General features: G+C 43.2%; 1 protein-coding gene across 5 annotated transcripts in view; it reads left to right on the top strand.

Annotated features, from left to right (window-relative positions):
- LRRC2 (leucine rich repeat containing 2) overlaps positions 1 to 21,306 on the top strand; it is a 231,570-nt gene that overhangs the window by 141,101 nt on the left and 69,163 nt on the right. The window contains exon 2 of one of the 5 annotated variants that reach the window (XM_065599367.1): positions 13,918 to 14,107. The exons of 3 other annotated variants lie outside the window; for them this stretch is intronic. The gene's annotated coding sequence lies outside the window, so the exon portion shown is untranslated. Of the gene's footprint in view, positions 1 to 13,917; positions 14,108 to 21,306 lie in introns of those variants that run through there. One more of the 5 variants, XM_042845565.2, reaches the window with a different exon arrangement.

Raw genomic sequence — 21,306 nt, 5'->3', positions numbered from 1 at the left:
TGCCGCTGCCGCTGCCTCCTCTCCTCGTTTTTCTGGTCCTGGCTCAGCATAAACTCCACGAGAACGCGCGAGGTGTTTACAATATTCATGAGTGCTGTCTTGACCTCAGCGGGCTCCATGCTTGCCGTGGTATGGAGTCTGCAGTGTTCACCCACCCAGGAAAAAAGGCGCGAAAATGGTTGTCTGCCGTCCGTTGCTTTCATGCAGGGAGGGAGGGAGGGAGGGAGGAAGTGAGGCTGTACCCAGAACCACCTGCGACGATGTTTTTTGTCCCATCAGGCACTGGGATCTTAACCCACAATCCCAATGGGCGCGGGAGACTGCGGGAACTATGGGATAGCTATGGAATTGCTACCCACAGTGCAACGGTGCAGAAATCGACGCTAGCCCCAGTACTTGGACGCACACCACCGAATTAATGTGCTAGTGTGGCCGCATTCATTTCGACTTTATACAACCTGTTTCTCAAATCCGAATTATCTAAATTCGGATTAATCCCGTAGTGTAGACATACCCTTAGTGTGTTCAGTGAATTTAACCAGATTATGCCTTACTCTGTGTGTGACTTCACATGGTTTTGAATGGAGCTTTGGGTGCATATTCACTAGGAAAAAAGCCTGGGTGTGTTCTTACTGCATGGTAGCTGACATATTGTAAAATTCTAGTGAAGACCAGGCAGGTTGCAGTGTTCACATGTGGGCAGACTGAGGTAAAGACTATGGGGTGCCTATGATTTACCCCAGTGACTCTCAACCTTTCCAGACTACTGTACCCCTTTCAGGAGTCTGATTTGTCTTATGTACCCCCAAGCTTTACCTACTTAAAATCTACTTGCTTACAAAATGCTGCTGACTAAGGCCTGGTCTACACCTAAAATAGGCTGCCCTAGCTGTATCACACAGGGTTGTAGAAAAATTCACATCCCTGAGTGATATAGGTAAGCTGACCTAAACTCTGGTGTAGGCAATTGCTAATTTGACAGAAGAATTCTTCTGTCAATCTGCCTCTCGAGGGGGTACATTTACTACGGTGATGGAAAAATGCCTTCAGTCACTGTAGCAAGTGTCTACACTACAGAGCTACAGTGGCGTAGGTGCAACTCTACAGATGTAGTGCTTGTAGTATAAATATGCCCTAAGTGGACTGCTAATACAAACACCTGTGTACCAGATATGTGTAACTATGGCATAGAAGCCATCATCCATCCATATGACATTCCACATTCTAGTTGCATAACTCAGCATGTACTGGAAAAGGGCTCCTTCACTGTGTGTGTGTGTGTGTGTGTGTGTGTGTGTGTGTGTGTGTGTGTGAGAGAGAGAGAGAGAGAGAGAGAGAGAGAGAAACTGGATGTTTGTTTTCTTCATAGCATGACAATATTGTTGACAGTAGAAGGGATCATATTTGGTGCTTATTGTTATGTATGTGAATTAAGTAGGTATTAATATAGTTTAGTCAGTAGATGGTGCTATTTATTTCATTGTTACTACAACCACTCCTGTTACAGCAGTCTGTCCTTCTCTGTGTGCTGCCTCTGAGCAGGTTCAGAATCATTCCTCTGAATTGCTGTCGTTTGTTAAAATGCAATGCCACAGGACATAAGCTGATCATTTCGGGGGACGTATGGTAGGATGTACTCTTTGGTAAGTCATTTCTCCCCCTCAAACCTAATCTCTGAACAGGCTGCCAATGGTACAATGTTGGCGTAGAGTAGATAGGCCAATGGTCTGTTTCCTCTTCATAACACTCCTGTTCTCTTGACAGAAAATTAGTGAGAAGGATAACTGTGCTGCTTCTATTTTTAGCCTTACTTGGAAAGCAACAGGTTTCCATCTATTGATCTCATTGCGTTAGGCCTTGATGATGATGTGAACTCCTGGAAGAAGGTTCTGCTCCTTCACTGTTTTGATATGGATGGAACACTAGCAGCATTTCACTCGCTGTACTGCTGCCTCTGAGGATATCAGTTGATTTTTGGCTTCTACCAAAATGCCCTCCTATTTCAATTACCACCAGGGTTCTGAGCAGTGATTGGTGAACAAATCAGACATAACAAATCAGTATTACACCAGGGGGCCTGCTGTATGTTTGGTTTGTTGCATAATAAAATCAAATAAGAGTTCAATTGACTGATAACATTCCCATTACTCAGCTCAGAGAACACCTCTTAAGTGAGGTGAGTCGGTTACCATCAAGTTCAGTAGAAGCAGTTCTAAAAAAGGGGCCTTGAGATTGAGCATGGGTCTTTGCTCTGGATTTACATCTGCACACATCTGCAATCATCAAGCATTAACAATATTATTATTATTTTATTATTTGTCTAGTGCTTTGTGTTCTTTATAGCTTTGTTATCTACCCCCTGTATAGGGTGACCAGATGTCCCGATTTTATAGGGACAGTCCCGATATTTGGGGCTTTGTCTTATATAGGCGCCTATCACCACCCACCCCCGTCCCGATTTTTCACACTTGCTGTCTGGTCACCCTACCCCCTGTACAAGACTTGTGCAGCCATAGCATTGTCCTTCCTTCAAAAAGATTTGGAAAGTGTTCCAGTATCTTGCAAAAATCTCCACTAAAATGCTGTAAGTCTCCCTTAAATCCTACAGGAACTCTTAGCTGTTTTTTGGCTAGTAATTTGCAGATTATTGCAAATTTATCTATGGATGTGTCACCTCCAAAAGAATAGCCTCCACAAGCCAAAATGACTTCTGAGACTCTTTAATAGTATTGAGGATCAACTTTTTCCCTCATTCTCTTGTGGGCTTCTGAGAATTGCTTACTCTAGGAATCCTTGGGAGCTGGCAATACTAATCATTTCTTGGCATGGATGCTCCAGACACATTTTAGAGCATCTGTCTCATAGCTGCAGCTAAGCCAGGAATTAAAAGTTGGCCCCATTCCCCAGTACCCTTTCAGACTATATCAGGAAAGGTCGACTTCACAAGGTCAGAAGGGCATTGATACCTTTCTTTCAAATAGGTAATGAGCTGTCCTATTGGAATGATTTGTAGTGGGACTTGTGGATAGTGTAGTGTCACTCTGCAGCTCTGGCAAGTACAGATGGCTCTTGAAGGCCATATGAATGTTGTGAAAATAAAGCAACAAGCAGAAATAATTTTGGTGGCCAAGTATTCTTGTCAACACTGAGTCTTGGTTAAGCACTGCACAGCTTCTTTAGTGAGTGGAAAATCTACACAGCTAATTCCACCTTGTCTTCAGCCTGACACTGGGCCATTCTCATGGGGAATAGCTTCTGTTAGACATTTGTAAGAAGTGTATCTCCAAGGAGCTGTTGTTTGCCACACTGTTGCACTATAACATTGCCTACACTAGGAGTTTTGAGGAAGCCTTTAACTGATGCATCATTACTGGGGGTGGCAACAATGGCAAGCTCTGGTGTAGAAGGGCACTGAAATTCTCCGTTCTCTATTGTGCTGTTTAGAATAGATCTGTTCTGAGCAGGATTCAATGACACGATGGTAAAAACACTAGTGTCTTGTCTCCCTTAATGTTCTTTCTATTTCTACCAATGGTAGAACTGCACTGGGAGATTCTGGATCCCCTATCATCCAGGGGTTGACCCTTCATCTCAGAGGTCTTCTAGAGATTGTTAGCAAATGGAACATTTTCAGAACTTTATTACTTCATATCTGAACAAGTGGGGGAGAAAGAGCGGAGAACTGTTATGTCTATGCAGCTAGTGTTTAATATTGTTTACTCAATAGATTGGGTTATTTATTCCTGAGTTAATTGTAGCCACTCCTGCTGTTTTATACAAAATAATAGGCTAGCAGGTAGTGTTCAGATATAGTAATTGGAAGTTGTGTGTGTGTTCTAAGCAGAATGAAAGTAAAAAGATGGGTTCTTTTAACACCCTTGATCTGTGTCTTAATTCTTTGTGGTTTAACTGGCTCTGTGAAACCAAAGAAGCAATTGAATACATCTGAACAAGCTATTTTTGGAAACAGCTTTGGGAACTGAATACTCAGTGCAGGCTTTTTCAGATATGATGTGGATCAGGTTGTATTATTAGTTGCCAAACTTTCTGGTATTCAATCATACAGTTAGTCTGAAGATTTAAATACCCATTTTACAGATGGGAAGCTGGTTATAATGACACTGACCTCCTTTCTAAAGTGCTTTGTGATGTACTCCAGAAAAGTGCTGTGTAAGAGCTAGGTATTATTATTATTTATTTATCTCTACAAACGCTTCCTACAACTCACTCAAATGGTCCAAATCCTTCCTCGAACTAAACCCAGGGGGTTGGGGTGGGCTGCAGTTCCTCACTTACACTTTCTCCTTTGGAGACACAGTCCTCTTTCTCAATTTATTCAACATCTATATGAACCAGTTGTTGCAGCTGTGGAGGCAACATAACTTGAAGTGCCAGCAGTCTATTTCTGAGTCCCAGCTCTACATCTCATTATAGCAAACACAAACAATAGCTTTCCCAATGCCTAGGGAACATTAACAGCTGAATGAATAGCAGTTGGTGGACCTGAAACAAGTCAAGAATCAGGTGACTTCTTCTTCTTCTTCTTAATAATTATTAATAATATTTGTATGGCGGTAGCACACAATGACAAAGATCAGGATTAGGAACCCATTATGCTAGGCACTGTACAAACACATAGATGTTGATGTGAAGAGGGAAGCACTTCGAAGAACTTGTCTTCTCCATAGTATCTCCCTCTATTGTGGTCATCGCCTCTTCCAATTTCTGAATCAGTTCTCAGATTGAGAGTCTTTTTGGACTCCTCACTGCTACTGGAATACCAAATAGCCATTCCACAAAAAATGCCATTCCACTTTGGTCTGGCCAGAAGACTGTACTCTGTGGCCTTGGCTACACTTGCGAGTTACAGCGCTGTAAAGGCTCCCCCAGCGCTGTAACTCACTCCCCGTCCACACTGGGAAGGCATTTGCAGCGCTGTATCTCCGTGGTTGCAGCGCTGCATGTACTCCACCTCTCCGAGAGGAATAGTGAGTATTGCGCTGCTTCTGTGGTGCCAGTGTGGCCGCCCAATGCGCTGTGAATGGCCTCCAGAATTATTCGGCAGTATCCCACAATGCCTGTTCTAGCCACCTCGGTCATCAGTTCAAACTCTACTGCCCTGGCCTCAGGTAACCAACCATGTGACCGACCCTTTACATTCCCCAGGAATTTTAAAAATCCCCTTCCTGTTTGCTCAGCCCGGTGTGGCGTAGAGTGCTATCAGCGAATCTTTCCAGGTGACCATGCCTCCACGCGCCAAGCGAGCCCCAGCATGGAGCAATGGTGAGTTGCTGGACCTCATCAGTGTTTGGGGGGAGGAAGCTGTACAGTCCCAGCTGCGCTCCAGCCGTAGGAATTACGATACCTTCGGGAAAGTATCAAAGGACATGATGGAAAAGGGCCATGACCAGGACGCCCTGCAGTGCAGGATTAAAGTGAAGGAGCTGCGGAGTGCCTACCGCTAAGCCCGCGACACAAACAGCTACTCGGGTGCTCCCCCCGCGACCTGCCCATTCTACAAAGAGCTGGATGCGATACTTGGGGTTAACCCCATCTCCACTCCGAGCATCACCATGGACACTTCAGAGCCGGTGTCGGGGGGGCGGGGAGGAAGAAGAGGAGGAGTAGTAGGGGGAAAACGGGAGTGATGGTGGTGGGCCGGATGGAGACACCCCGGAATCCCTGGAGCCATGTAGCCAGGAGCTCTTCTCGAGCCAGAAGGAAGGTAGCCAGTCGCAGCGGCCGGTACTTGGTGGAGGACAAACAGAAGAGCAGGTTCCCGGTAAGCGGTTTTTTTTTTTCAGGAAGGAATTTTTTTGGTGCGGGCTCTTTGGGAGAGGAAGATTAGGCATGCATGCCTAGATATGGAATAGTGTATTGATGTGGTTTATCACATCGCGGTAATCGGCCTCGGTAATCTCCTCGAATGTCTCATCCAGAACGTGTGCAATGCGCTTGCGCAGGTTTATCAGGAGAGCCACCATGGTCCTTGTCCCAGCCAGGCTAACGTGTCCGCGCCACTGTGCCGCGAGGGGTGGGGGGACTATTGCTGCACAAAGGTAAGCTGCATATGGGCCAGGGCAGAAGCAGCATTGCAGTAGAAGACCCTCCCTTGCTTCCCAGGTCACCCTCAGCAGCGAGATATCGTCTAGGACGAACTCCTGTGGAAAATGTTGGGACAGTGTTCAGTGTAGTTGCCTCCTGAAGCTGTTGGCTCTCCCCAAGGCCCAGAATCCTAGAAGACAGTGCAGCCCTGAAACAATCAGTCCCCCTTACTCACCATTTTGAGACTCCCATGGGATATGTGTGCTCTGTTTTAGACGGGAAAATTATGCTATTGTGTAGACCCTGTGTGTTTTCTACTCCTTAAGTGCGGGGAAAATCATTACTCTATCTGGTATAAACAATGCTGCCTCTGTTAAATGTTGCATTTTGCCTATACAGCTGCATCAACCTTGAGACCTCAGCCATCCCTCTTATCGCCTGCTCAGAGACTGCAAAGACTCAGGAAGAGACCGCGAAAAAGCAAAGAAGACATGCTGCAAGAAGTGATGCGGCAATCTATTAAAGAGAAGGAGAAAGCACAGGACTGGAGGGAGAGAGAAAGCAGGATCCGCCAGGAAAACGCAGTGCACCGGCGGCAAAGCACAGAGCACCGGCAGCAAAGCACGGATAGGATCATAAGCATCCTGGAGCGCCAAGCAGATGCTATCCAGGACCTGGTAGCCATGCAGAAAGGGGAGCAGTACCGCAAACACAAACGCCACCCCCCCTACAACTGTTGTTCCAAAACTCTTTCCGTTGTGCCCCACTGTCACCTCCAACCCACTTTCGCCAACTTCCGTGTTCTTCATGCCACCTGCTACCTCCAATACCAGTATCTTCACCACCCAGCCCTGAAAACCACGACCCTTACTCTCTACACTCAACTCCCATCACCATGCAGTATAGCTGTCCTGAAGTGCAACACTCACTGCACAGCACACCAGATAGGACATACGCGAATCTGTGATTGTACTGTTCCCCACTCCACCCCCTTGTTTCTTTTCAATAAATGGATTCTTTGGTTTTGAAAACATTCTTTATTATTTCATAAAGTAAAAGACTCCTTAGCCCAGGAAATGAACAGTCACTGCAAGTCTGCTTGTCTGCTTAGCAGACACTGATTCCTAAAGATTAGAACTACTGCACTTCACTCCCGTGCAGGGCACCAGATATCACTGCTGGTTTTCAGCCTCAAATTGCTCCCTCAAGGCATCCCTAATCCTTGCAGCCCCGTGCTGGACCCCTATAATAGCCCTGCTCTCTGGCTGTGCAAATTCAGCCTCCAGGTGTTGAACCTCAGAGGTCCATGCCTGAGTGAAGCTTTCACCCTTCCCTTCACAAATATTATGGAGGGCACAGCACGCGGCTATAACCGCGGGGATGCTGTTTTCGGCCAAGTCCAGCTTCCCATACAGAGATCGCCAGCGGCCCTTTAAATGGCCAAAGGCACACTCCACAGTCATTCGGCACCGGCTCAGCCTGTAGTTGAACCGTTCCTTGCTGCTGTCAAGGCTCCCTGTGTAGGGTTTCATGAGCCACGGCATTAACGGGTAAGCGGGAACTCCAAGGATCACAATGGGCATTTCAACTTTCCCTACCGTGATCTTCCGCTCTGGGAAAAAAGTCCTGGCCTGCATCTTCCTGAACAGCCAAGTGTTCCAAAAGATGCATGTGTCATGCACCTTTGTGGGCCAGCCTGTGTTAATGTCAATGAAAGACCCACGGCGATCCACAAGCGCCTGGAGAACCATAGAGAATTACCCCTTCCGATTAACGTACTCGGATCCTAGGTGGGGTGGTGCCAGAATTGGAATATGAGTCCCATCTATCGCCCCTCCACAGTTTGGGAACCCCATTTGTGCAAAGCCATCCACTATTTCCTGCATGTTACCCAGAGTCACGGTTCTTCTGAGTAGGATGCGATTAATGGCCTTGCAAACTTGCATCAACACGATTCCAACGGTCGACTTTCCCACTCCAAACTGGTTTGCGACCTACCGGTAGCTGTCTGGAGTTGCCAGCTTCCAGATTGCAATAGCAACCTGCTTCTCCACTGGCAGGGCAGCTCTCAATCTCGTGTCCTTGCGCCGCAGGGTGGGGGCAAGCTCCTCACACTTGCCTCTGGAGGATTCTGGTGGCTTTTCTCATCCGACAGTTCTGCAGCCACTGCTTGTCATCCCAGACTTCCATGATGATGTGATCCCACCACTCGGTGCTTATTTCCCGAGCCCAAAAGCGGCGTTCCACGGTGCTGAGCATGTCCATGAATGCCACAAGCAATTTCGTGTCGTACGCGTTACGCGGCTCGATAGCATCGTCGGACTCCTCACCCTCACTCTCACTGTCACTTTGGATCTTAAGGAATAGTTCGACAGCCAAACATGACGTGCTGGCGAGACTCGTCAGCATATGCCTCAGCAGTTCGGACTCCATTTCCCGCAGACAGATCGCACTGCACAGAAACTGTTGAAAGATGGCACCAAAGGTGGACGGAAACAAAGGGATTTCTGGGATGTGAAGCGATGCATCACGGGGCATTGGGACAGGACCCAGAATCCCCCTGCACCAACGCCCCCTTCCCACAACCCACGGCGCCAGAATGGGAAGAGGTGCTTTGTGGGATAGCTGCCCATAATGCACCGCTCCCAATAGCGCTGCAATTGCTGCAAATGTGGCCACGACAGTGCACTGGGCAGCTGTCAGTGTGGACAGACTGCAGCACTTTCCCTATTCAGCTGCACAAAGTCAGGTTTAACTCACAGCGCTGTACATCTGCAAGTGTAGCCAAGGGCTGTGTTACTGGATTCGGACCTGACTGTGAAGATTGGTACATTTGTGGCTTCCAGGCTTGTTTATTGCAATTTAGGAAAGAAGCCACACACCTTGAAAAAGCTCCACCTGATACAGAATGCATCAGACTGCATGAATAACACATTCTCTGTGAACACATCATCCAAATGCATTGTTTCACTGGCTCCCAAGCCTTTATGTTAATATTCAGAAGCCTCCAGGATTAATCTTAACTGTCCAATGATGCATTTTTCATTCCGTGACCGTTACGTCAATGTAACAGAGCTTGATGTTTGGACAAATTAAACTGCGAGTACAGGAGACAGAAATTCACCAAGAATTGCATGAAGACAGTGGAACTCAGTTCCACAAGAGCTCATCGTAATTACAATCAGATCTTCAGTCTTTCAGGACTAAAGGCAAAACTCCATTTTTAGTCCTGCAGTTCATGGAGTTGATTCTCCTCTCTCACTGGTATAAATTAGGAGTGATTTAACTGAAGTCAATGAAGTTATAGTGAAGTAAAACTAATAAGTGAAATCAGAATCAGGACCAACTGCTGTAATTAATGCTTACAATTGCTGAGGCTGAAGAATAATGCACATAGCTGGTTGAAAAATGCCAATTCTTTTTCATGGTTTTTTTTTTTTTTTTTAATTCCTCATGAAATTCTATTGGTTACTTTTAAATGAAAAACGGAAATCAAACCCCAAAAGAATTTGATTTTCAAAAACTGTAATCAATCTTTTAGGTTTCAAAAACCAAACCAAGAATTTTTTTTACCAAAAACTAAACATTTTTTTTCAGAAAAGTTTTTTTGATTTCCCATTTTTTGATGTAAAACCATTAAAAATCCAACCAAATTCTGCAACATTTTCCTTGTAGTTGAAAAGCCATTTATGATTAAAAATGTATGTCCTCCTCCTGACAATTTCAGCCAAAAGATGTTTTTTTTTTTACAACAGAAAAATAAATGGGGCACCAGCACAGAGATATAAAAATGGGGATAGAGAAAAGGCTGGCATCATCAAATATAGGAAGTCCCATAGCAGAATTCCCTATAAATGAAATTGACCAGTGCACTCATAGAGTGAAAGAGTGTGTGTGTGTGTGCTCGTGTGTGTGTGTGTGAGAGAGAGAGAGACACACACACACAATTTCATAAGGAGAAAAAGGGAAAAAAAGGTATTTTTCTAGGAATTTCCCCCCAAATTGGACAGAAATTACCATAGTTATTGTACATATGTAGGTAAGAAAAATTCATCAGTGTAGAGGAATAGAAATAGAAATCAAAAAGAACAGGAGTACTTGTGGCACCTTAGAGACTAACAAATTTATTAGAGCATAAGCTTTCGTGGGCTACAACCCACTTCTTCGGATGCATATAGAAATAGAAATGCTTCTGGTTACATTTCTACTGGCAAACATACTGCACTAGATTCTCAGGTATGTCTTGGCACATCCAAGGTTGAGGGGGAATAGAAGGTTTCCTCCAGGCTGCCCATGACACCTAGAAAGCCCCCAGAACACTGGAGTCCACTGTGATGGGTTCACACCAGGGTACCACCTGGAACTGGGGTACTACTGAGTCCCCTGACCCACCAGCCCTGGCTCCCTCTTGCACTGTACTGCTGTGACAAACTGCACAGCCCTCCAGCCTGCACTTTCACCAGCAAACATACAGGTAGGGACACACCCAGCTGCAGTTATGTGCAGGCTCTCTGACCAGCCCCTGTGTGACAGTGCCCCCCATAAGGCTTTATGGAATATGCTTATGATTGTATATGTGACATAACTGGAATATGTTTTAGGCTACATATGCCATGTAACATATCTATGTAAAGGTTATTATCTACTGAATGTATTCATCCTATTTGTATGCATGCATCATTTTTGTATTCAAAGTTTTGAATATTGGCTATGTACTGGCTTGATTTTAACTAGCCTAGTAAAGCATTTGGTCAGCTTCTTGAGAAAAGTGCAAATTAACTGCCCAATCAAAAAACACTTAAGCCAACAATGAACTTGAAGATGCCAATCCACATCTGAGCCTTCCCAGAAATGTGGCTTGGCTGGTAAAAACTGAGTCATGCATGGACATGTGACTTGCCCATGTGTCTCCAAAACTCCATCTTGGAGCTGGACTTTGTATAGGAATGAGGAGGTCTATTTAAGAGAAAGTCTATTTAAACCCCTGGGAGATCCCTCCATTTTTTCTTCAGCTGGCAAAGAGAGAGCCTCTCCACCCCCAAGGATACCTGAAAGAAACTGGAACAAAGGACAGTAACTACAGGAGTTGTGAGTGATTGCTGGATCCAGATTAGCAGGAGTCTAGTCTGTAAAAGGAAGCTTACTGGAACTGGTGAGGTTTTATTTGTATTCAGTTTCTTAGACATAGACTTGCGTGTTCTATTTTATTTTACTTGGTAATTCACTTTGTTGTTATTACTTGGAACCACTTAAATCCTACTTTCTATATTTAATAAAATCACTTTTTACTTATTAATTAACCCAGAGTATGTATTAATACCTGCGTGCGGGGAGGCAGCTGTGCATATCTATCAGTGCTATAGAGGGTGAACAATTTATGAGTTTACCCTGTATAAGCTTTATACAGGGTAAAACAGATTTATTTGGGGTTTGGACCCCATTGGGAGTTGGACATCTGAGTATTAAAGACAGGAACACTTCTGTGAGTTGCTTTCAGTCAAGCCTACAGCTGTTAGGGGACGTGGTTCAGACCTTGGGTCTGGGTTTGCAGCAGGCTAGCAGGTCTTGCTCAAACTAGACAGGGCATTGAAGTCCTAAGCTGCCAGGGCAGGAAAGCAGGGGCAGAAGTAGTCTTGGCACATCAGTTGGCAGCCCCAAGGGGGTTTCTGTGATCCAAGCCGTCACACCCTCCATAGGAACGATGCAGATAAGGCAACTCCGAGCTCCTCAGGCATGCACCTCCTCTGGAGTATAAACCCAAAAATGATACCGTCTTGCACTGCACAGGGAACTCTATAGCGTACGCTCATAAAATTCACCCTCTTCCCTCAATGTGGAGAGGAATATACAACAGCCTTTGCCCATGAGTTATGATTCCCATGCACACCACTCCAACTCACTGGTTTAGATAAAACAAAAACAAGTTTATTAACTACAAAAGATAGATTTTAAGTGATTATATGGGATAGCAAACTGATCAAAGCAGATTACCTAGCAAATTATAAAAAACACAAATCAAGCTTAATATACTAAATAGATTGGACATAACTAGCAGATTCTTACCCTAAGAGATAATACATGCAGGCTTCAGATTCTTAAGGGGCAAGCTGCACTTGCTTTATAGCTTGGAATCTCGAGGTGTTTCATTCACAGGCCAGAAATCCCTTGAGACTCAGTCTTTGTTCTTCAGGTGTTTTTAGGAGTCTTCTTGGGTGGGGAGTGAAGAACCCCAGATGATGTCACTCCCCTGCCTTATATAGCTTTTGCATAGGGCGGGAACCCTTTGTTCCCAAAGCTTGGTTCCAGTCTGTGGAAAACCACTGACATCCCAAGATGGAGTCTAGAGACATGTGGTCTCATAACATGTCCTTGTAGAGTCATAGCAGCCATTGCTAGGAGGAGGCTGTCTGTAGCATTCTCAGGAAGGCTCCCCATGTGGGAGAGAAGCTTCTCCTAAGGCCTATTGTTTTTTCCTAATGGCCCATTGCCCTGAACAGGCCCTTCCCATCTAGACTGAAAGCATCTTGTCTAGTGGGCATTACCCAGGTGTAACTACATTTGAAATACAGATACATAGTTAATAGTCATAACTTCAGATACAAAAATGATACATAGGATAATCATATTCAGCAAATCATAACTTCTCCAGTATACTTCACATGACTTATCTTGCATAATTATGCTATACTCATATCATCATAATATCACTGTGAAGAATATGCTCCCTGTGTTGGGTCTGGGCTAGGAGCAAATGACACAGAGCACACTATGTATCTTTAACCTGCTTCGGGATTCTCCTGGGCAAGGAGAACACACAGCTGTCCCATTAGGATGGATTTCCAGCTTCTGGCACCTTAGAGGAGCAGGAATGGGCAGCAGTGGATGGAATGGGAATGAAGATCTGGCCCACTCTATGTAATCGAGTGATGGGCCACAGTGTTAAGATTGGAATATGGATTACATTTAGCTGGGATTCACGTTTAGTGTCAAGGCCTAATCAGGGCTAGGATTCGATTTTGGGTTATGAACTCTCTCAATGTTTGTTCTTGTGAGACTTTGTCCCTAAATGATGGAACTTGCAAGAGATTAGTTACTCACAGAATCAGATGATCATCATCTGGGGATAAAATCTCACAAGAACAGTTTTCAAGAGAGATTGGTCACATCAGAACAAAAACTGTAAAACTTTTTTTGGTTCTGGATCCAGCTCAGAACTAAAACGACTGGGGTGGGTTTGAATATAAGAATTTGAATCTGAAAACAGCCATCCTGAAATTTATGGTGGTTCAGATTAGGAATTGATGTTTGCTCTCCCCCCTATTGTAACCCATCATCTGATCTCTTTAGATTTGAACTCAAGAGAGAGACTATAATCAAAATGCTTTGTTTTGTTACCAAACAGAAGCATTTTTAGATGGATCATTCTAAAATTAACCTTATAACCAGAGTTACAGCAAACAGCTTTTACCTACAGTTTAATAAAACTTCTAAATGGACCTGAAATAGGGGGGATGGGGGTAGTGTTGATTGTCTTCACCTTTGAAGAGGATTTCCATATTCCTTTCTCTTTTCATTTCCTTGTATTAACAGGTTTCTAGTCTATACAAATTATGTTAATTGCAAGGATTTTACAGTAACAATAGAAAGTATTTAACTAATTTCAAGTATGGATTACCCATGCCATTTTCAAGTGGAAAAGTACACAGGCACCAGTGTGTGGTTTAAATAACTGTAGGTTATAGTTCCAAGTAATGTTAGCTTTCTCACTTTTCCATAGTTCAAGTAAGATGCTATTCTATTAACACTGCTGTTTCTTGTACTGTTGAGTCATGCAGTATAGATATTTTATCTTGCACATGTCTCTGTTCTCAGACCACAGATCATGTTATCACTGTACAAATATAGCATATTAGTGCATGTGGAAGGCTAGTCAGCTGTGGGGTTCAAACAGATCTGGCTCACCATGAACTATGTTGCTGCTGTAAACAACCTCAGCGTCTCCAATTAACTAACCACAGTGCATACCCAGGAGCTCTGGATACTTGTGTTCCTTTAGTTGTAGGTAAGTGGCAATTTTGCTGATTACAGTTTACAGTCTCTTTGGATTCATGGGGTCAGGGTGGGAAGTAGGAAGGAGAAATTGTCATCAGGTCTTTGTTGCTTCTAATGAACTGCAAAAGAGAAAGATATGTATATGAGAAAGAGAACAGAAATGCAGCATATTACACCCTAAGAGATGTATATGTTTTATATTTTAAAGATAGCTGGCCAAATTCACCTCCAGTGTAACTCCACTGATTTCAATAGATTTACACCTGGGACAAATTCAACCCAGTGTGTTGTATTATACACACACAATGCTTGTGACTCTAGATATTTGCTCTCTCCAAGTCTGCGCTGTAATAAACCTTTGCTATTACATCTCAAGGACATATGTTGGTGTGAAAATGCTTTTCAATAAAATAAATGGTTGGAGAGATTGGTCATTTATTTTCACTGGCTGTCAAAATTTACGGTAGAATTGAAAAAGAGTTATAGAACTTTAGCCTCTGAAGGCCACTTACACCTAATCTAGCACTGGTAGAGGAACTCTAACCAGCTAATAGATCTTTGTGAACAAAACATACCATTTTAAGTTAAACATAGTTGTTGTCTTTAGTAAAAGTATTTGTATGGTGTCCATCGCAGTGATATGAGGGCATGTGTTCCTTACTGTAGGCTAAAATGGTACTGAACATCCCCACGCCCCAAAAACTGTGAGCATGCACTGTGTGAACCTCTATAGCAACTAACTCAGCATCCTTGAGAAGATCAGTGAAGTGAGATACCACCCAGTGCACAAAGGTTCAGATCTTGGGTGCTGGCTCCATCCCCTATGCACCTCTCTGACAGCACAAAGGAGATAGAGAACTGCTTTAATGGGGAAGCTGAGGACTGCCCTGATGGAAAGTGAATCCCTGGGGGATGTAAACCTGGTGTCACCAGTTCTGTGCCACCTGGTCCCTACATACCAAGGCATGTAGAGGGAATTCTTGGAGAGGCTGAGGACATGTCCATGATCAGGAGGAGGCAGAGCTGGAGTGTACTGTCCTCCAGAGCTCCTCAGCCAGTGAGTGGCCCTGAGGTGACAAGTCTTGATGGCATAATATAGTCACTGGAGCAGGAGTAATTTAGAGCAGCCCTCCCTCTAATCTATCTAATTGGTGTGCCCTAAATTCTTATACTGCACTCATCACCATGACATCAGAGTGTGAAGGAACTGAGCTGGCAAGAGCACATTGCCCCGGCTCCCATGATTTCGAGACTGATAGCTGAAGTGTTCCTTCCAACTGCAGTAACTGGGGCAGATGTGGGGCCTGATTCATAGGTCAGACATAGGCATTTTACTCTGTTCCTGCAACATAAAAGGGTCTTAAACTGGCCAGGGAATACTTCTCATGTAAGGGAATGGTGCAGAACGCTAGCAAAATGGCTTGCTGACATCCCCTTTCACAGATCCCTGTGAAGGGACTGTGACTAGTGCAGAAGAAGGCATGGCTAGAATGAAGGGACACAAGGACTCCATGGGCAACTGAGCCCAGTTTAGAGAGAGCCTTAGGATGCTATAATCTCTGAAGGGTGCTAAACTTGCCTCTGGAGGATTTTGGAATATGGAAAAGATAAAGGTAGTTTAAAACTAGGGTCCTATACCATGTGGTACTTGGCCAGACCTGAGAATCAAGTCTGTAGTCCTTAAGTCAACCGGGGGCTGAGTCAATGGGGCGGCCTGCTTAAAAACTGGTGACATAAAATAGCCCTGAGGTAAGTGGGCCCTTAATTTTCCTGTTTTTAATTAACAGAGATACATTGTAGCTAAGAGCCTATATGATTCCCTCATTAAAAAATATTCTGCTTTATTTTTAAATTTCAGTTTTCCCTTTTACATAGACATGTCCCCAAATTCAGCTTCATTATAAATATAAAAAGAAGAACAGGAGGACTTGTGGCACCTTAGAGACTAACAAATTTATTAGAGCATAAGCTTTCGTGGACTACAGCCCACTTCTTCGGATGCATCGGATGTAGTCCACGAAAGCTTATGCTCTAATAAATTTGTTAGTCTCTAAGGTGCCACAAGTCCTCCTGTTCTTCTTTTTGCGGATACAGACTAACACGGCTGCTACTCTGAAACCTTTCATTATAAATATAGCAGATCTCTTTCAACATTTATGAAAATTAGTCAGCTTCTCAGTGAAGTCCAGTAAATAAAAGGAAGAAAATATACCACAAACATCAGCCAAAATTTTTTTGGTTCCATTGTAGGAGAAAGAATCACTTTGCTGAATAGATTGTCTATCTGTTCACTGAGGTGCTGGGGAAATACATCTGTAATAAATCCCCTTGCAAATGTAACATCTATCATGCTTGATGACAAACACATTAGTGCTACAAGAGTTGACAAGTATAAGGAATACTGTAATTCAACTGCTAATTAATCCACGATTAAAAGACCTAATTAATGAATAACGCAGTGAGAAACTGTCTCAGAAGGTGAGATCAGTTAATTTAACTAAGAGTAGAATTTGAACAGATTAATGAAAATTGTTACCTAGACATTGTGCTACAGTGATAGGCAATCTAGAAAAATGTACATAGAAAACAATGCAGGAGACAAGCTCAGTTTTTGCAAAACTGTTATCTGCACGTTTTTGTTATTGCTGCTGCTTAAAATAGCATTAACTTGATCTTTAATGGAAAAGTTAAAGGAAGAAATATCTAAGTGACTTATATCAACTTTATTATTAAATGGCCACTTTTATAATGTGACTTTTATTATGGTCTTTTCTTTTTTAATGTATTGTTACTACAGTATAGCCACATGACATCCATCAGTGAGAACTGTGCTCAGAAGAAAGTAAATTGTAAGGTGCCACACACACCTAGGCCACTATATAAATAGGTGCTTAAATGAACTGGGGGCTTGGATGAGCACTCACTGACTGCAATTCACTCCCAACAAGACAGAAGTGATGATGGTGGGCTGGAAGAGTTGGTAGACCTTTTTACTCCTGGAGTCCTAAGTAATGGCTGCCAAAGAGTTCTTTCTTCCATATTCACCAGGCAAGATGGGTGTGATTTATCTCTACAGTGTGGCTCCGTCACAATTACTCATGCTTTCATTGCTTCAAAATTAGATAAATGGGTTGTGCTCAACGCAGGGCTATGATTTGGTACCATTCAGAAGCTAAAGCAGGATGCTGCAGCCTGTTTATTAAGAGAAACTGCACATTTGGAGCACATGCTCTGTGATCTGCACTGGTTTCCCTGGAGCTTCTGAGTAGAATTCAGTGTTAGTTTCATCTTATAAAGTTTTACGTTGTTTGGGTCATGGTTACCTCAGAGATCGCCACTCTTCCCATGACATACTTCCATAGGTGAGTTTAACCAAAGTGATTTAGCTGGAGCTCCCTCGGTATAAATAAGAGGGAGCTGCTGGCAAGGCATTCTCAGGGTATGTTTAAACTGAAAATGCTACAGTGGTGGACTGATGGGAGGGCTTCTCCTGTCAGCAAAGGTAATCCACCTCCCAAGAAGGCAATAGCTAGGTTGATGGAAGCGCTGTCTACACCAGAATTTTTTATGGCCCTGAGAGACGTAGCTAAATTCCTAGTGTAGACCAGGCCTCAGTGAGGAGTTGTCAGTTCTGGCCCTTGCTTCCTCACTTGGTCTGCCAGGCCCAGATTTATTAATCTTCTGAACACATTGCAAAGGCCATTTTTTCTCTCTCTTGGTTAAAGCTGGTGAGGATCATGTGGGCTGAGATAGATATAGTTATGTGTAGTCCTTGTTTATGTTCATATTGTGAAATTGTAAACTTCTTGGGGCAGGGACTGTCTTTTGGTTCTGTATTTGTACAGTACCTAACACAGTGGGATCCTAGTTCTCAAGTAGGGTTCCTAGGTGTTACCTTAATACTAATAATTTTTTATTTATGGGATAAGCACCTAGAACATTGGACAGACAATTATAGATCTTTTTCAAAAATTGCTACAAGCCATAGCCTGTGGTGCCTGTTGTCATGCATGCCAGATACTTAGCAGATACTCACCCTGATGATGGAGTTGTGCATAAATGCTACAATTATTTCAGTAAAACATCTGATAAATACCATCTCTTTATTCTTGGCCTTTTGGGCCCCGATTCTACCAATGCTTATATACACAAATAGATTTATCCAAATGAGTACTCCCATTGACTTCAATGGGCCTACTCATTTTAAAAGTACTCACATGAGTATAAGTTTTCAGGACTGGGCCCTAAATTGTATTTCTGAAGAATAAGTAAAACAGAAAATCGATTTTAAATCCCTTTATGTCTGGAAAACAAATGTGAAAATAACAAAAGCAGAAAGAATGAGATATGAGAACAACAACATTCAACTTCTACAGCCTGCAGCTATGAGATAATGTTGGAACTACGTATTTATAATAGTACTTTAAAATCATTCAGCAGTTGATACCAGAAAAGGACATTTCTCCCCCAATTTAATTATTTAAAAATAATATACACTACTTTGAAAAATAGTCTGTATGCAATGTATCATATTCCCTTAAACAGCGGGCAAAGATTTTACAATATTCTTTATAATAGCCATGAATTATAGTTAATGGATGAGCTTAGTTCCTGATCGAACTCTACTGAAATCAATAAAGATACACCAGGGATGAATCTGGCCCAATGTGTTACATTTGAGGATATTGATTAAGGCCCACTAAATTGCCCATATGTGAGTGTGAATTACTAGTGGTAAAATTATCTGCTACCATCGACTCCCATATGCAGAACTCCTTTTTCCAGAGGTGATGCTATTGTAAATCATACCCTTGCTTTCTCTTTATAGTCCTGGAGCCTTTCTTCCCTGGAAGGCACTGTGCTTTCATTATACAGTAGTATATTACCAAAGAGCCTTGCTTTCATGATCTGTCTCACTAACACTTCATAAGACGGAGTGAACATTATAACAATGCATCATCCGAGAAAGGGGCTTTGATGATCTGTAATATAATTCAGAAGCAGACCTCATCCACGGAAGAAGGTATTCAGCTGCAAACTCAATACAGTTAAAGAGTAAACTTTGCAGACATTAGAGCAAATGCTCCTCTGGCCTGGATGGTGAAAGCCCGCACAAGATAAGAAATATGCTGGTTTCAGTGTATTCTCCTCTCTCACCTACTGCTTCCTTCTAGTTAGAGGCAGAAGCTGTGTGCAGAGCTTGACAGCCCTCTCACTCATGGCTGAGACTACTTCCACGTCTGCTGGTGCAAGGACGGGGAGGAAAGGGAGATGAGTTTTGTTCAGGATGACTGGGCACGTGGGGAAGCATGATGAAACTGTGATGCGGAAAGGATTCCTTCCACCTTCTTCATGTGAAGGTCTCTAGCAGCTATCTGTGAAGTAGAGAAGAGTATTTTCTCCTAAGTGGCAAACTGTAAATTGATAGTGAAGTTAGATTATGTCTACACTAGCACTTCTGTCTGTATAACTTATGTCACTCAGGGTGTGAAAAAAATACCCCTCTGAGCAACATAAGTTACTCCGACAGAAGGGCCAGTGTGGCCAGCACTATGTCGGCGGGAGATGCTCTCCCGCTGACATAGCTACCGCCACTCATTGGGGGTGGTTTAATTATGCCGACGGGAGAGCAACATGAGCGATCTGGCAGCGGTACAGCTGTGCCACTGTAAGCTCGCTAGTGTAGACATGGCCTTTGTACAACACATCTGATTATAGACAAAGCTTTCCATAGAGGAGTAAGGTCAGTGTTCTCATGACATTGCTATTAATGGGGTTTTGACTCTGCTGTTGTCAGCAGTAGGTTGAAAAGACACTGGGAGCTATTTGTTGCTTCATTGTTAACACTCAGATATAAACAAACAACAGAAGCTTCTTTACAAGCAGGAAAGGTAAAGTTCATACAGTCATCCAAAGATACAAAAGACACTGGCATAGCAAAATACCTGACCTATCCCTATGTCTGAGTTCAGAGGCACTGTATCGTCATGATAGTACTTAGGATTTTTCTTACAGATATAACAAATAGGATATAACTCTACTTGTTGTTCTTATCAGTCTGCATTTGCCTAAGTCACCCCAAGGGTTTGGTTAGGGGAGACTGGGGTGCTTTGTTGATAAACAATGTATTTTTGTATTTCTTAATATGCCCTCTTGTATGGAGATATTTTGTAGGTTAAGAGAAAAAGAGCATTAAGAAAAGGTAGAATAAAAGAAAAAAATAGGGATTTGGTGACCATTTCTCCCTGCCTTCCCCTGCCCCAAGTGTTTTGACTCAAGGCCAGACTGTAAGTGACCCCCGTGAAAGGATAGGAGGCCTGGAAACAGTGATCAGAGTAAGAACTTGGAAAAATTAATAGCTGAAACCTTGAAAATACACACTAAGGTAACGGACAGACTATTTGTTCAACAGTAGCTTGACAGCTCAAGGCCTTTGTGTGTTTTACTAACGAACAATGTAATAAAAGTGGCATCTAATGAAATCTCAAGTGAACTTAAAAAAAGAGAAGCAACTGCAGTTTTTATCTTGGTGGAAGCAATTATTTTTAAAAGGCTTTCAGAGTTCTGTTTTATAAGATTTCCCCATGTTGGCTCAGTGAACCATTTTATGAACAAGTAGGCATTACAAAAGCCATCTATAGATAGATTAGCTGCATCTCATGATAAAAAAATGGAGTTGAGATGATTACATCTTCAGCAATGACTCTGAGCAAGAGAGAACAGTTCCCACACTGCTCCTATTAAAAGCAATGGGAATTTAGCCATTGACTTCACTAAGGGCTTGTCTACACTGTGACATTGTCGACAAAAAAGCCCCACCGCGAAAGACAAAAGTTTTGCCGACGTGAGTGGCAGTTCTCCTGCCGACAAAGCGAACACCGCTCACGGAGCTGGAAGTATTTTGTCGGCCAAAGTGCATACAAAATACCGACAGAGAGCATTCACACACGCTGACTTTTAGTGACAAGGCCGTGTTAACACAGCCTTGTCGCTAAAAGCTGCGTAGTGTAGACAAGCCCTAAGAGCAGGAGCAGGCTGCAGGTAATGGCCCTGTATCTAATTTGTCTCTGCAGTTTTGGCTGGACACAGCATACTTTACTTCCTGGCTTAGGCTCCAATTCAGAACTGTACTCAATGGCTTGCTTAAAAGTAGGCATGTGAAGTACCTGGCTAAATGGAGGTCCTATTGCTATGTTCTACTAAACAACT

The sequence above is a fragment of the Chrysemys picta genome, chromosome 6, assembly GCF_011386835.1.
Source record: "Chrysemys picta bellii isolate R12L10 chromosome 6, ASM1138683v2, whole genome shotgun sequence".
NCBI lineage: Eukaryota > Metazoa > Chordata > Testudines > Emydidae > Chrysemys > Chrysemys picta.
Note: the sequence above shows the minus strand (reverse complement) of the source record. Positions and strands in the feature narration are given on the sequence as shown.